Raw genomic sequence first — 12323 nt, forward strand, 5'->3', positions numbered from 1 at the left:
AAGTGCTCTCTTCGCAAGTTTGCCCGTGGCACAAAGCTGTGGGGTACAGTTGACACACTAGAGGGACAAGATGCCATCCAGACTGACCTAGACTGACTTGAGCAGTGGGCCCAGGTGAACCTCATGGGGTTCAACAAATTCAAATGCAAGACCTTGCGCCTGGGTCGAGGAAACCCTCACTACCAATACAAGTAGGGATGAAAGGATTGAGCGCAGCCCTGACAAAAAAGACCTGGGACTACTGATGGCAGGCTGGACATGACCCAGCAATGTGTCCTTGCAGTCCAGAAAGCCAATCATATCTGGGGTTGCATCAAGAGAAGCATGGCCAGCAGGTTGAGGGAGGTGATTCTGCCCTTCTACTCTGGGCTGCACCTTGAGTATTGCATCCAGATGTGGAGTAGGGGAGAGACATGGACCTGCTGGAGCACATCCAGAGAAGGGCCACAAAAATGATTCACAGAATGGAATGCCTCTCCTGCAAGGACAGGCTGGGAGAGCTGGCACTGTTCAGCCTGGAGAAGAGAAAGCTGCAAGTGATCTGATAGAGGCCTTTCAGTATCTAAAGAAGAGCTACAGGAAAGAAGCTGTAGATCTTTAGCAGGGTCTGTGGTTACAGAACAAGGGGAAATGGCTTCAAGCTTAAAGTAGAGTAGAATTAGGTTGGATATAAGGATAAAGTCTGTTACAGTGAGGGTGGTGAGGTGCTGGAACAGGATGCCCAGAGATGTAGTTGATGCCCTGTACCTGGAGACTTTCAAGACTAGGCTGGATAGGGCCCTGTGCAGCCTGATATAGCTGTGGATGTCCCTGTTCATTACAGGGGAGTTGGAGTAGATGACCTTTAAAGTTCCCTTCCAACTCTAAGGATTCTATGATTCTATGTAGTCCAAATTGTTTTTCAGTGAAATGTATCTTCCCAGATTTATCTTATAGTTTTCTTAATCTCTTTAAAATATTCGTCTTCCCTAGCTATAAGATGTTCCTCACTGCATAATATGTGCTTTGAACTGGATTTTGGACAAGGTGACTGTGATAGGTCCTTCCAATCTTTGCTATCACTAAAGAATAATCTGTAACTGTGAAATTGAGGAGCAGAAAATTGTTATTTAGCTTTTTTAGTTACACTGCTCATTTAATACTTAATGTGTATACATGCATCCATCTCTGCTGGTTGTTTTTTTGTTGTTGTTGTTGTTTATTTGTTTGTTTTTTTTATGAATCCTAAGCACACAAACCAAACTAGGACATACTTTTAATTGCCCTGATCTATTTAGCAGATTTTAGCACGTTTTTTCTCAGTTCAGTGTCTCAGCTCCCTTCAGAGAGTAGAAATCAGCGTGTTCCTGGCAGAACCATCAGTCTTCCCATCCTTGTTTCCATGTTCCATGCATGTATTTGTTAGGAGGATCTACAGCACCCACTCAGGGCAATTGGGAAAGTCAGCCTGAACATTTTACCTGCTGCAACTGGTAAAAGGCTTGGAAAAAGTGGATACAGGTTATGCTAGTTGTTCATATTGTCAACTGGACAATTGAAGAAGCAACAATATAAGGAAAGTTCGCAGTTAGACTGGGTAGTCAGCCCAACCTCTGTCTTATTTTAGAAGTTCACAAAGTAAAGAGTTGCCCCTACCTTTTCCTCAGTGTCTTTGACTCTGCCCCACTCTGCACGCTTCACTGCAGCAGTCTGGCATTACAGCATCCATCAGCACCAATTCTGCCACTTCCTTCTGTGCGGTGGTTGGCAGCCGAAGGTGTTTTAGTAGTGAAAACTGAAAACACTCACTGTACGATGATAAAAAATAACAGCTGCTAGACCTGAGCATTTATATAAAATAGGAGCCTAATGTTTCCTTAAAAATCTTTTGTGTTCTCCTAGTGTTATTAGTAAAGATACTAAATTGCTGCTATCAGCCGATGAGCTTAATTACTGTTCTCAATATTTTTCCTAACACACTCCTGTAAATTTGCAAAAGTGATTTTTCTTAATAACATTTTGCTTTAAAAAAAAAAACTGAAGAAATATTGTATGTCAGACCTCATCTGATGCAAATTGCTCCAGGTCCATTGACTTCATCAGAGCTATGATGATTTACACCAGATGGCCCACCATGTTTGATATTATTACATTAAGGTATTGGCATATGTATAATTTGCTTTGTACTTTATCGGTAGTATTTGCTTTCTATCAAATCCAGTGGACTTTTGCAATCTTTACTCATGGGAATAAAATCCATTCTATATGAGTAATTATACTCTGTGAATGATAAATACTAAATAATGCAGCTAAAATTTATTTGGTGAAGTTTTTATAGGCTTAAGCCATATTTTAAGCAGATTTGTAATATTAGGGCGTCGTGATTATGTCTGGAGCATTCTTCACGTAGGAAATCTGTATTTTCCCTTTCTTACAGAAACGTATACATGTAACTTGAAATGTGGTCTGAAATTTACTCTATCATAAACACAAGCTATGTAAAATCATAAATTTCACCTGCATTTCCTCTTAGACAAGGGGCTTTTTTTCATTAATAGACATATAACCATAGCAAGGTTGTCTTAGACTGTAGATAAGCTATTCTATATCTTATAGTAAAGGGAAATACAGTTAAATCACCTTCATAAATAGTCCATAGCTTTCCAAAGATGGGTTTTTGGTTTGGCATATTGACTTTGCATTTATGAGGCAAATGTACGAGAACATCTGGTTTGTTTTATCATTAATTCTGGGAATACCCATTAATAATGCATTTTTGGGAATTGTTTTTGTTATTCCTGGAGAGCGCTGTAATGAACAGTCCTATGCTTGTTCTATCGGGAGACAAATTTTGGTTTAGAGGCTATTTTGCAGACTTAATTATATTAGTTGCTATCTCCTTTTTATTGCCAGAAAGTGTGTATTATTAAAATGAATTGCTGAGAACGCTGCCAGTGGCCATTGTGGAAACCTAAACTTCCTAGTAGTTTAGAAAAGAGACATTTCGCCTCTTTCTGAAAATGGAATTCAGAGCTTTTTTTCCTGTACTTCTGGCCTGCATTCATACAATCTTAGGAAAAACACACTATTAGTAACACACACCTTTTCTGTTCCTCGTTATCAATCTAGCTATGAAACCGTTATTAGTGGATAAACTGTCTGGCTGTTGGCAGGAAAATGAGACATCAAACACCCCGATCTTCTAGAATTCCTAGCTCTGGTGTAGTTGGATCAAGTAACTTTATAAACTGAAGCAAGATTTTCCCAGGTCACTTGGGCAAGCAGTGGTACATGTTGTCCTGTGCTTGAAGACCACACCTATGGCAGCTTGGCGTGGTTAAGCAGAATCTGGAGCTTCCATCAAATCCCTGAAGATGAAGGAGCTATGAAACTCAGCACTGGAAAAACTGCATTGTCTGGTGGTTAGGAGTAGAGTCAGTAAACAGAGAGTCTATTCCCAACTTTGGTCTGATGCCTGATCCATGCAAAGTGTCTCTGCTATATTTATAGCATCACAATAATGAATCTAGTGTGAAGCTAATTAAAATCACATGCGATTCTTTCCCTTAACTTCCTGGGCGTCAGATCAGACCCACACACACACACTGAGGATTTCTACCTCGTGTCTGCTGTGGGCTGAACACCACCCTTTCATCCTGTTCTCTTTCCACTTCCATTCTGTTTATTTACCTGAGAACGAGCCGTGCATATTTGCCAGCTGAGCAGACAGGGGCAGAGCACTGACTGCAGCAGAGGTCTGCATGAACCCATGGGAAACAGCAACACAACATGTGACCGAACTCCTAGCAGTGGTATCTGGGCTCAGAAACAGCGAGAAAAGCCAGATCCATAGTTAAAACATTTATTGGTTAAAGAAGCAGGATATTTTTTTTCATTACAAAACTGATATTTTAACCCCAGACACAGATCAGCAGTCATCTCTTTAGATCATTTTCCCAATAAAAGAGCTATATTTCTTCAATTGTTTATGCATTCTACCAGCCCAGCTATATGTATGACATCACTTACTGCACTGACTTTATATTTTTCCAGGACCATGTATAGAAGCCTCTGAAGAGATCAGCAGCTGGGGAACATTTTGGATATCCAAATTCCTAATGACCCCAGAGTAGTATTCCCAAACCTCTTGGCAGTTCCAAATTTCATGCCAAAAGTTGCCGGCATCTGTCTTACATTTTGAACATTTGTCATCAATATTCTTATTTAATTTAAACATCCGCTTAGGGGGGTCACGTATTCTCGGTGAATAAAATTAGCTGCATGTAACCAATCTGTGAATTTGAGTTTAATCATAGAGCTCCGGTCTAGTTACAGATGTCTTTGTCCACGGACTGTAGTTTACTACCGAATGCCTTCCCCATTAGCTTTGGGATTATCAAGCAAGGATTTATACCGTGTAGAAACCTTTTTCCTTTCTAAATACATAACTGAATGCTCTCAGTGGGAGGATTAAATTCAGGCTCTCTGAAAGACCTACAGCTGGTTATCTCCTTCAGTACTGACTTTGCGAACCACACTAAGGTGAAGGGCAGGGCATGGGCTCGCTGCCTCAGGAACACAACACAGCTCAAATTGCCAATGAAAGTTGCATTTCAGTTCCCACTCCGTCGTCCTCCTGGGAGGAGGAACAAGGTTGCCACCACCTAATTTTCTGGGTCAGCTTATTACCTGCTCCCACCCTGTCAGCACTGTTGACTGAAGCTTTGGGGATGCTCTTGGAGTTCCTCTAGCTCTCCCCATTCATTCTTACTTCTGCTGCTGCTTTTGCTTTGGTGCCTACTCACACCCTGCACAGGTGCAAGAAAAGAAAAAAGAATGAAATGAAAAATAGCTGTGTTGCCCCTCTCTTAGATGTCCTTGCTAGACGTGGTAATTGGGCCCTAACTCTTCAAATCTTTCTTTGTATAATAAACATCCTGCACAGATGTGATTCCCAGCTCTTCACATAGCAAAAGATAATTCATTCATTACCGCAGTTCATTTCAGCACAATTGTAGCTTTGATCTGATAGTAATGGCAGTATGCTAGCAGTGCTTAAGTACAAACATTTTAATTAATATTCTTATTTGTATCGTATCAACATCCTCAAAGAAAAGGTTGAAACAAGTTCTGATATAAAGCCTCTGCTCCCCATCCTGGCATAAATTGTGCATATATATTTGTACAAAGTTTAGCCCATAACACATGCAAGCAATCATGAATTACGACCTATCTTACAGATGACACTGCAGCCCATAAACTAGAATTTCCCACTGCCATCATTAGAAATAGAACCAACCTTCCTTAAGGAAGAAATTATTCATGCAACCGCTGGAGCTGATGTGTCCCCTCATCTACAGTATCCAGCAATAAGTGCACCAACTGGCATGCACAACTTGCTGATCTGGATGTGAAATCAGTAAGACTTGAGGTATCTTTGCCATGATCATATATATAGTTCTTCTTTGAGAGACGTTATATTTTTTTGGTCACTGCGTTTCCCAGTGTAGCAGCACAATTATATTCTTCCTCAAGAAGTTCCATGGCTTCAGATGGCTCTCAGTAGCACTGTGAAGGCCCAGTGCATCAAGCTGAGTCCAACTAACACATTGAACACTTGCTGTATATTTTTCCAATTTCTTTGTATTTAAAAACAATGCACCTTTTCTTTGTATTTTCTTTCAAATAGTTTTGAAATACTGAAAAGAGGTAAATACGTGAATCTTAATTTTAGGGGATTGCGCTGAATAATGCCTGGAATTAATTAAGGTTTTTGTTGTGATAGTAACTTCATACAGAAGTAGAAATCAAGGGTCATGAAAATTGCAGAGTCCACGCGGAGCCAAATGATTGATGTGTGTGACTGATGTGTGAATTATGCAGCTAACTAATCCTCCTTCAGGTAAGCCTGAGCTGTCTCCCAAGGCACATGCTCTTCAGCTATTCATTAATGTCACCAGACCAAATTCTTGCAGTGCTTGTACTCGTTACAGTGGATTTAATTCTGCTGTGGCCTTTGTGCTATCCGTACCAAAAACCTCAGAGGAGTGAGTTGCTCAGAGCAGCAGGCAGAGACCTAGAGGCCAGAGGAATACATGTTGTACTTCTCTTCCTCAGTCAGCATTCTCTGACAGCTGCATGGCACCTCTCACATCCAGGCACTGCCGGGATGCTCAAACCAGGTTCTTCATTTCCCACCAGCATTTCCCTGTTCCATGCTCAGGCACTGACTCACCCCACCCATTCATTCCTTCTCTCTTGTCCCAGCCAATGGACCACACAGACATTCCACCTCCTGGGAGGTGGGGTTTTGCAGCACAAATTCCTGTCTGCTCAACTGGACATAGCCCAGACTTTTATCCCTTCTGTGGTACTTTTGGGCACCTCTGTTTCCTCTTCAAGCTGTTCCACTTCCGAACAGCAGGCAGGAGCCACAGTGCCTCACTCCTGCCTGCTGGCCCCAGTGCCTTCCCTGTTCCCTGCTTTGGCCATGATGGGAGCATGAGGGACCAGGAGAAACAGTGCCCATCTTTTGCCATCTCTGCGTGGAGTTGAATAATCATCAGATTTCCAGAGGATCTGTAACAGGAGTGGTCAACAAAGGTGTGTGCAATCTTTCTTTAGTTATTTTACAGAATTTTGGACAAGAAGCAGAAACGTGGTGAAGCAGGAATTGCTAAAAATCAAAGCAAAGTCCCAGAGGCCCTTGGGCAAAGGAAGCTGTGAGCATCAATGGGGTGCATGTGAGCCAGTGCGACTCAGGAAACATTCAAGACCCAAGGCTGGAGACATGCCCCATCATACTAGCACACCAGGGAGATTTGCAGCTTTGCTTTAAAGCCACCTATTCAATCTGTCTCATCCAGACGTTCTGAGCTTTCTCCTATTTACCAAATTTAACGTTTGGTTCATTGTTTTGTTCTGTAATTAAAACTGCTTTAGGGATTGGAGACCTTCTGTTATGCTGGCATCACAAAATGTCTGGAGCAGCTTCACTGCAAACCTCTTGCCAGCCCAAGTCCCACGTCAGCATTCAGTGGGGAGCTGAAGAGCTGGATATGTTTCTGCTGTCTCCATGCTTAGCTCATTGTCTAGATTTATGTCAGTTAAGAAAAGCTGGGATAATTTAAAAAGCTGGAAAACACTGTCAGCTGTTTTGAAAGAGCCCAGTGGACTGGGGGATTGGTACTTGTGGGGTTTGTGGTCTGGTCAGGACCCCTATCAACTTTAAAGTCATTCTCATGGTTGCTAGGACAGCACTGAACTTCCAGAGATTTTTCAGGCAAACTCAGTAGTCTTTCTATTCCTGCCAAAAACTAGTCTCAGAAATATTATCTTCTGTCTCTCAGCCGTTGACTTTCCTTTTAAAGCTTCTAGACCAAAAATATATCCATTTTTATTAGCTGTAAAAGTGACTTGGACAAGCAAACTCCAAGAACACTTTGGATGCCCCTAGCTAAGGAAGGTATTTGGCTCTGCATGGATTCTGTAATCCTTCTGAAATCAATTATTTTTGCTCTAATCTCCACTAAGGATCCTGTAGCCAGGATTTGGAGATGTATAACATCTCCAAATCTTAGTAACATCCCCAAAACAAGTACCTGGGTTCTCAGATGAGGCAAGGAACAAACACAGGTATCCATGGAACTGACAGCGTTGCCTGGGAAAATCCTGTCCCTATGAGTGGAACGTTCTAAGGGAAAGGAGGTGCCCCAGACCACTTGCTGTGCCCTGCAGTGTCTCCTGCATAGAATTTTCAACTTTCCTCTGAAAGTCAGCTGAGAAGTCATTTGGACCTCAGTCTGTGGTCATTCCTTTCTTTCAAAGTACAGCTGCTCCTTCTGCTGTCCCCAGGTAATGCTTTAAGGAAGGAGCCAAGTTCTGGAGGGAATGCCTTCTGTCATTGGCAGAGCAAAATGAGCAGAGAGAGACTGGCAGGGAGGCTACAGGAATGTCCTGTTGTCTGCAGGTTGTTGTGCACCTCAGCATGAGTAAGAGTCCCCCCTGCAGCTCAGCAGTGCTGTGCAGATGCCCCTCAGCAAACCTTTAGTCCCAGGGAAATGAAGCAGTCTAAAATGTCAGTGCCTGGTAGGCTATAAGGTTGCTGAAGAAAACTCAGCAAATTTCAACTTTGATTTTAGGTATTTAGCTTGGTATACGATCAGAATATGTCACATTCCCTGTTGGAGATACTCTCTTTAAGATTAAATTCCTCAATCTGTCTCTCCTTTTCTGAAAACAGGAGCCATAGTTCTTGAGCTGTCTGATTTGTAGGAACTTCACATGTAGAGAAATGCAAGTGTGATGTATGCATATGATAATAAAGTGCTTCACGTGACTGTGGACCTTGGAAGTTTACAATCACAGAGTGAAGTGCAAAGGCAGAGTGATGTAATTTTCACATAGATCTATCTTACAAAACATGACATGAGTTTCCATGTCACAGATTAAGTTATTAGTAGATAAACCAGTGCATTAAGTAAGGGGAAATAGCTAATTGTGTGTGAGATCTGGAGAAAGCATTGCAGCCAAGGGTTGTGTGATTTGTCTTGTCACTCCTCATATATTTAGTTAGTTACGAGAGGTTTTGTTGCCTGTCTGAAGCTACTTGAGAGCAAGCTTTGAGAAGAGGCTCTGCAGATGAGATATGAGCAAGTGGAGATGGTGGACAGTCAGACCACAGAAGTTATAACAGAAGTTATACCAGGACACACAGAAGTGACCAAATGAGAAAAGGATCACAGTCAGCTGTGTTAAAGTTTCAGATAAGCTGAGGATGATGAGGCAAGAGGTAAGATCCAGGCTTCCCTGACAGACAGTCCCAGGTAGCAGTGCATAGGAGTTGGAAATAAAGCTTGTGCCTGCAAGCAGAGCTGTCAATGCTCTTTGAGAGGAAAAAGTGATGAGCTGATAACTGCAGAATCAAGTGAAGAGTTTTTTGAGCCTTTTTTTTTTTTTTTTTTGAAAGCATAGGGATTAGCTCTCCCCACTCTGTTCTAAAGGAAGAGAAGAATGTGAAAATGACAAAGAAAAATAAAACCCCTATTTTGTCTGTTTTAAAGAAAGGCTCCAAGCGTGCCTTAAAATCTCCCCCCTGAGCTGCTGTTGTATCCTCATGGCCAGCTCCCTGCCCTGGGCTGGTTTCAGCCTGCCAAAGCTTCCCAGCTCCTGGTTTCACTGAGCTTCCTCAGCGTGACTCACCGTGAGCTCTGCTGCAGTTCTGCTGCTGTTTGTCCTTGTGGCTAAGAGCTCCTGGCAAATTAAAAGGCTTCCTGCTGAAGGCTTCACACTGATGTATCTCAGCCTCCTCTGAATAGAATTTTTTTTTTCTACATTACCAGATCTATTATTTTTCAAGGCTATCTGATGGGTGATTCAGGGAGATGATTGTCAGGCCATTCATGTATTTTCTTTTAGATCTGATCCTCGCCAAGATCGCAATAGTTAATCTCTGTTATTATCCATAGAAGTACTCAGATGATTTTGTTTAGTCACATCAATCAATGATTATTTCAAGTTGTCATGACTTTTCTCCAGACAACCAGAAAAACTTTAAAAAAAAAAAAGCAAAACTATTATTCGGTTTTCATTAGGGAAGTAAGCCTGTAAAAAGCAGAATTTTTAATGGATAATTGGTGGAGGTTTAAGAAAGCATTCCAAATGGATTTTATGATCAGGTGCTTCTTTATAGCCTTTATATTCACTGAGGGTAACAGATTCAATTTGAAGGGGGATGTGAAGGTCACTGCAACGTTGAACTGCTCTGGAATGAAGGACTGACACAAAGGTTCAGCCATAAAATGGCAGCTACAATTTACAGAAATTCTTTTAGGCAGCATGGTTTACTACGAGCCATGAATGAAACAGTTTCTATCCATTCCTCAGCAAAGCTGGAGGCAATATCCTAGAGATGGTTTATAAAAGGCAATTACGATTTTTCTTGGAAATTTTTGATTCCAACTTTGCCAACTTTTGAGGCAATCATAAAAGTTCCTAATGGAAGCTGAATAGTGCTCATTCTCTGAGATCTGAAGTAAGCTTTGCACTCTGCATAGTTGTTCATAAACTGGTGCAGAATGGTGTAGATCCACATACTTCGGGATCTGTCTTTCACTCTTTCTCTTATGTGTAAACAGCCTCATAAACTAATGAACAGAGATCTCAGTTTCACAGCACAGATAGAAATGGAGGGGAGATGAGATGAAGTTGTATAACAATTGCATCTTGAACCTCATTGTATTATTATTTGGTATATCAGAAGCAGAACTGGAGCACTTTGTATTGGCTAAGAGTAGATCTGGATGGGGCTGGCAGTCGATTTCAGCACAAAAGAAGGAACATCGTGCTTAGCAATTTGGGCTAAACCTGTGCCCCTGGGGAGGAGGTCTACTGCGTTAGCAAGGGCTGCTGGGTGGTGAAATGAGAGGGGCCTGGATAAATGTAGGAGATGCTTCATAATTTCTAAGGTATGGGATGAGCTGCTGCCCAAAGGGCAGCTGGTATGGCAAGTACACCCTCTTCAGGAAAGAGTTTCTCTCCTGCCAACTCCTTACCTCTCAAGCGTAGTCTTGTGCTATTCGTGTTTTGTTCACATCTCGGTACAGCACTCATCCCTCTGGTACCTGAGCAAACAGGCTGAGAGAAGACACTTGCTTCTGCCCGATAAACCATCTTCTGCTTTGGACTGTCACACTGCCCTGACTGCCACTCTGCAGGAACAGTGGAGTGCCTGGAGCAAGACCCCTGGCTGTAAAAAGTAGCAGCAGAAATGTCCATGATCTATCCAGACCAAGCCCATGAAGGAAAACTTAACGAGGATAGCTTATAAATGGTTTTACTTTTACTAAATTTGATACCCATGACTTTCAACTGGTTAGAAATAATTACTTACATACCCTTACTTACATGCCAACTCACTGATTGTTTAAGACCAGAAACAAATAATTCTGGTACATATAACAATTAATAGCCTTTTAATAGCCTTCAGTGCTGGTTTTCAGGAAATAATGTCTTACTATTAACATTCCTGTAAAACCATTAGTCCTAAATGCATGTAATTGATGGCAGTACTAATGTTTGTAAAATGAACTGAGGCTGATTTATAAGACTGATAGTAAAATAGTTCAGTAAATGGCTTTGATCTAATAGCTGTGAAAGAAGTACACACACCTAAAAGATTATCCTTGCAGATATCCGTGTTCCTTTCAACTTTTACTAGCTTCAGACACAAAGATTTGGAAGGGAAGAATCCCAGCTAAATATTTATTGATGGGGATGACCACTGATCAGTTACACTCTATTCTCCTTCCAAATACGAACATCCAGTAGTACATTGACTCCTCTGCCCATTTTCAGTGCTACTTTATTTCTTGCTATTGAGTGAGATGAAAGAACATAAACACCTTGCCTGTTTTTTTAATTAACAGAACTGATCAAAGGCTTTACTTACTCTGCATGCACTGAAGTCTAGCAAACTAGCTGTGCCAGCATGATCTTTCCCCTATAAAGCAGTACTTATACCCACAATATTATCCATGATAAATCCTCAGTTGTTTTGCTCTGTTGCATCTATTCATTTCATCAGGTTTTATTTCCTCCTTCCTTATGTAAATTGAAATTTAAAAAGAAAAATCAAATCACTCAGTATTTACTCAGGGTTTCTGTAGTGCTGAAACAGTTTATTTTGTTAACTAAATAAATACTTCCAAGTACTTGCAGTCATGCTTAATAAAATCAGAAGATTACATTCATAAACTTAGTGAGAAGTAATATTCTTCCCATGTATGTTTCACTATTTACACTGATTACCGAGTCTGAATTCTAGGACCAGGCCTTGACAGCACACTGTAAGGTTTTATAGGCTGGTTTTCTTAAACCCTCTCCATGAAGAAATTTTACTTTGCATAAAAACACAGCTTCTTTTTGTAGCTCTTCAGTATGTTGACTGTGTTGGCACCTTCCTCACTCACTTTCTGCCACAGATTTTCATTCTCAGTCAGGCAATGTGTTACTAATTCTGCGTGGAAAAGGCTGAAGAGAAGAGTTCCTCCTCTGTGTAGTTCCTAATTCAGTAGGTAGGGCACCAACATGGAGACTGGGAGACCTCAGATCTGCCTCCTGCGCTGAATTAAGCAGCATGAGGTTGGGAATTTGGATCTCTCACAAGACATATGCATGCCATTAACAACTGAGCTGGAGAGGATGAGCAGAGGGAAGGGAGAACTTGACAGCACTGCTTCATTGCTCCTGTTGGAGCTTCATTGCTCCTGTTGGAAAAGTTGATATCAACAATCTTCCCTCCCCCAATAAAGCCAGGACATCCCCTTTCCCTTCCTTTCCCTTCC

The sequence above is a fragment of the Lagopus leucura genome, unplaced genomic scaffold, assembly GCF_019238085.1.
Source record: "Lagopus leucura isolate 7727_CA_CO unplaced genomic scaffold, USGS_WTPT01 Super-Scaffold_100002, whole genome shotgun sequence".
Classification (NCBI taxonomy): Eukaryota; Metazoa; Chordata; class Aves; order Galliformes; family Phasianidae; genus Lagopus; species Lagopus leucura.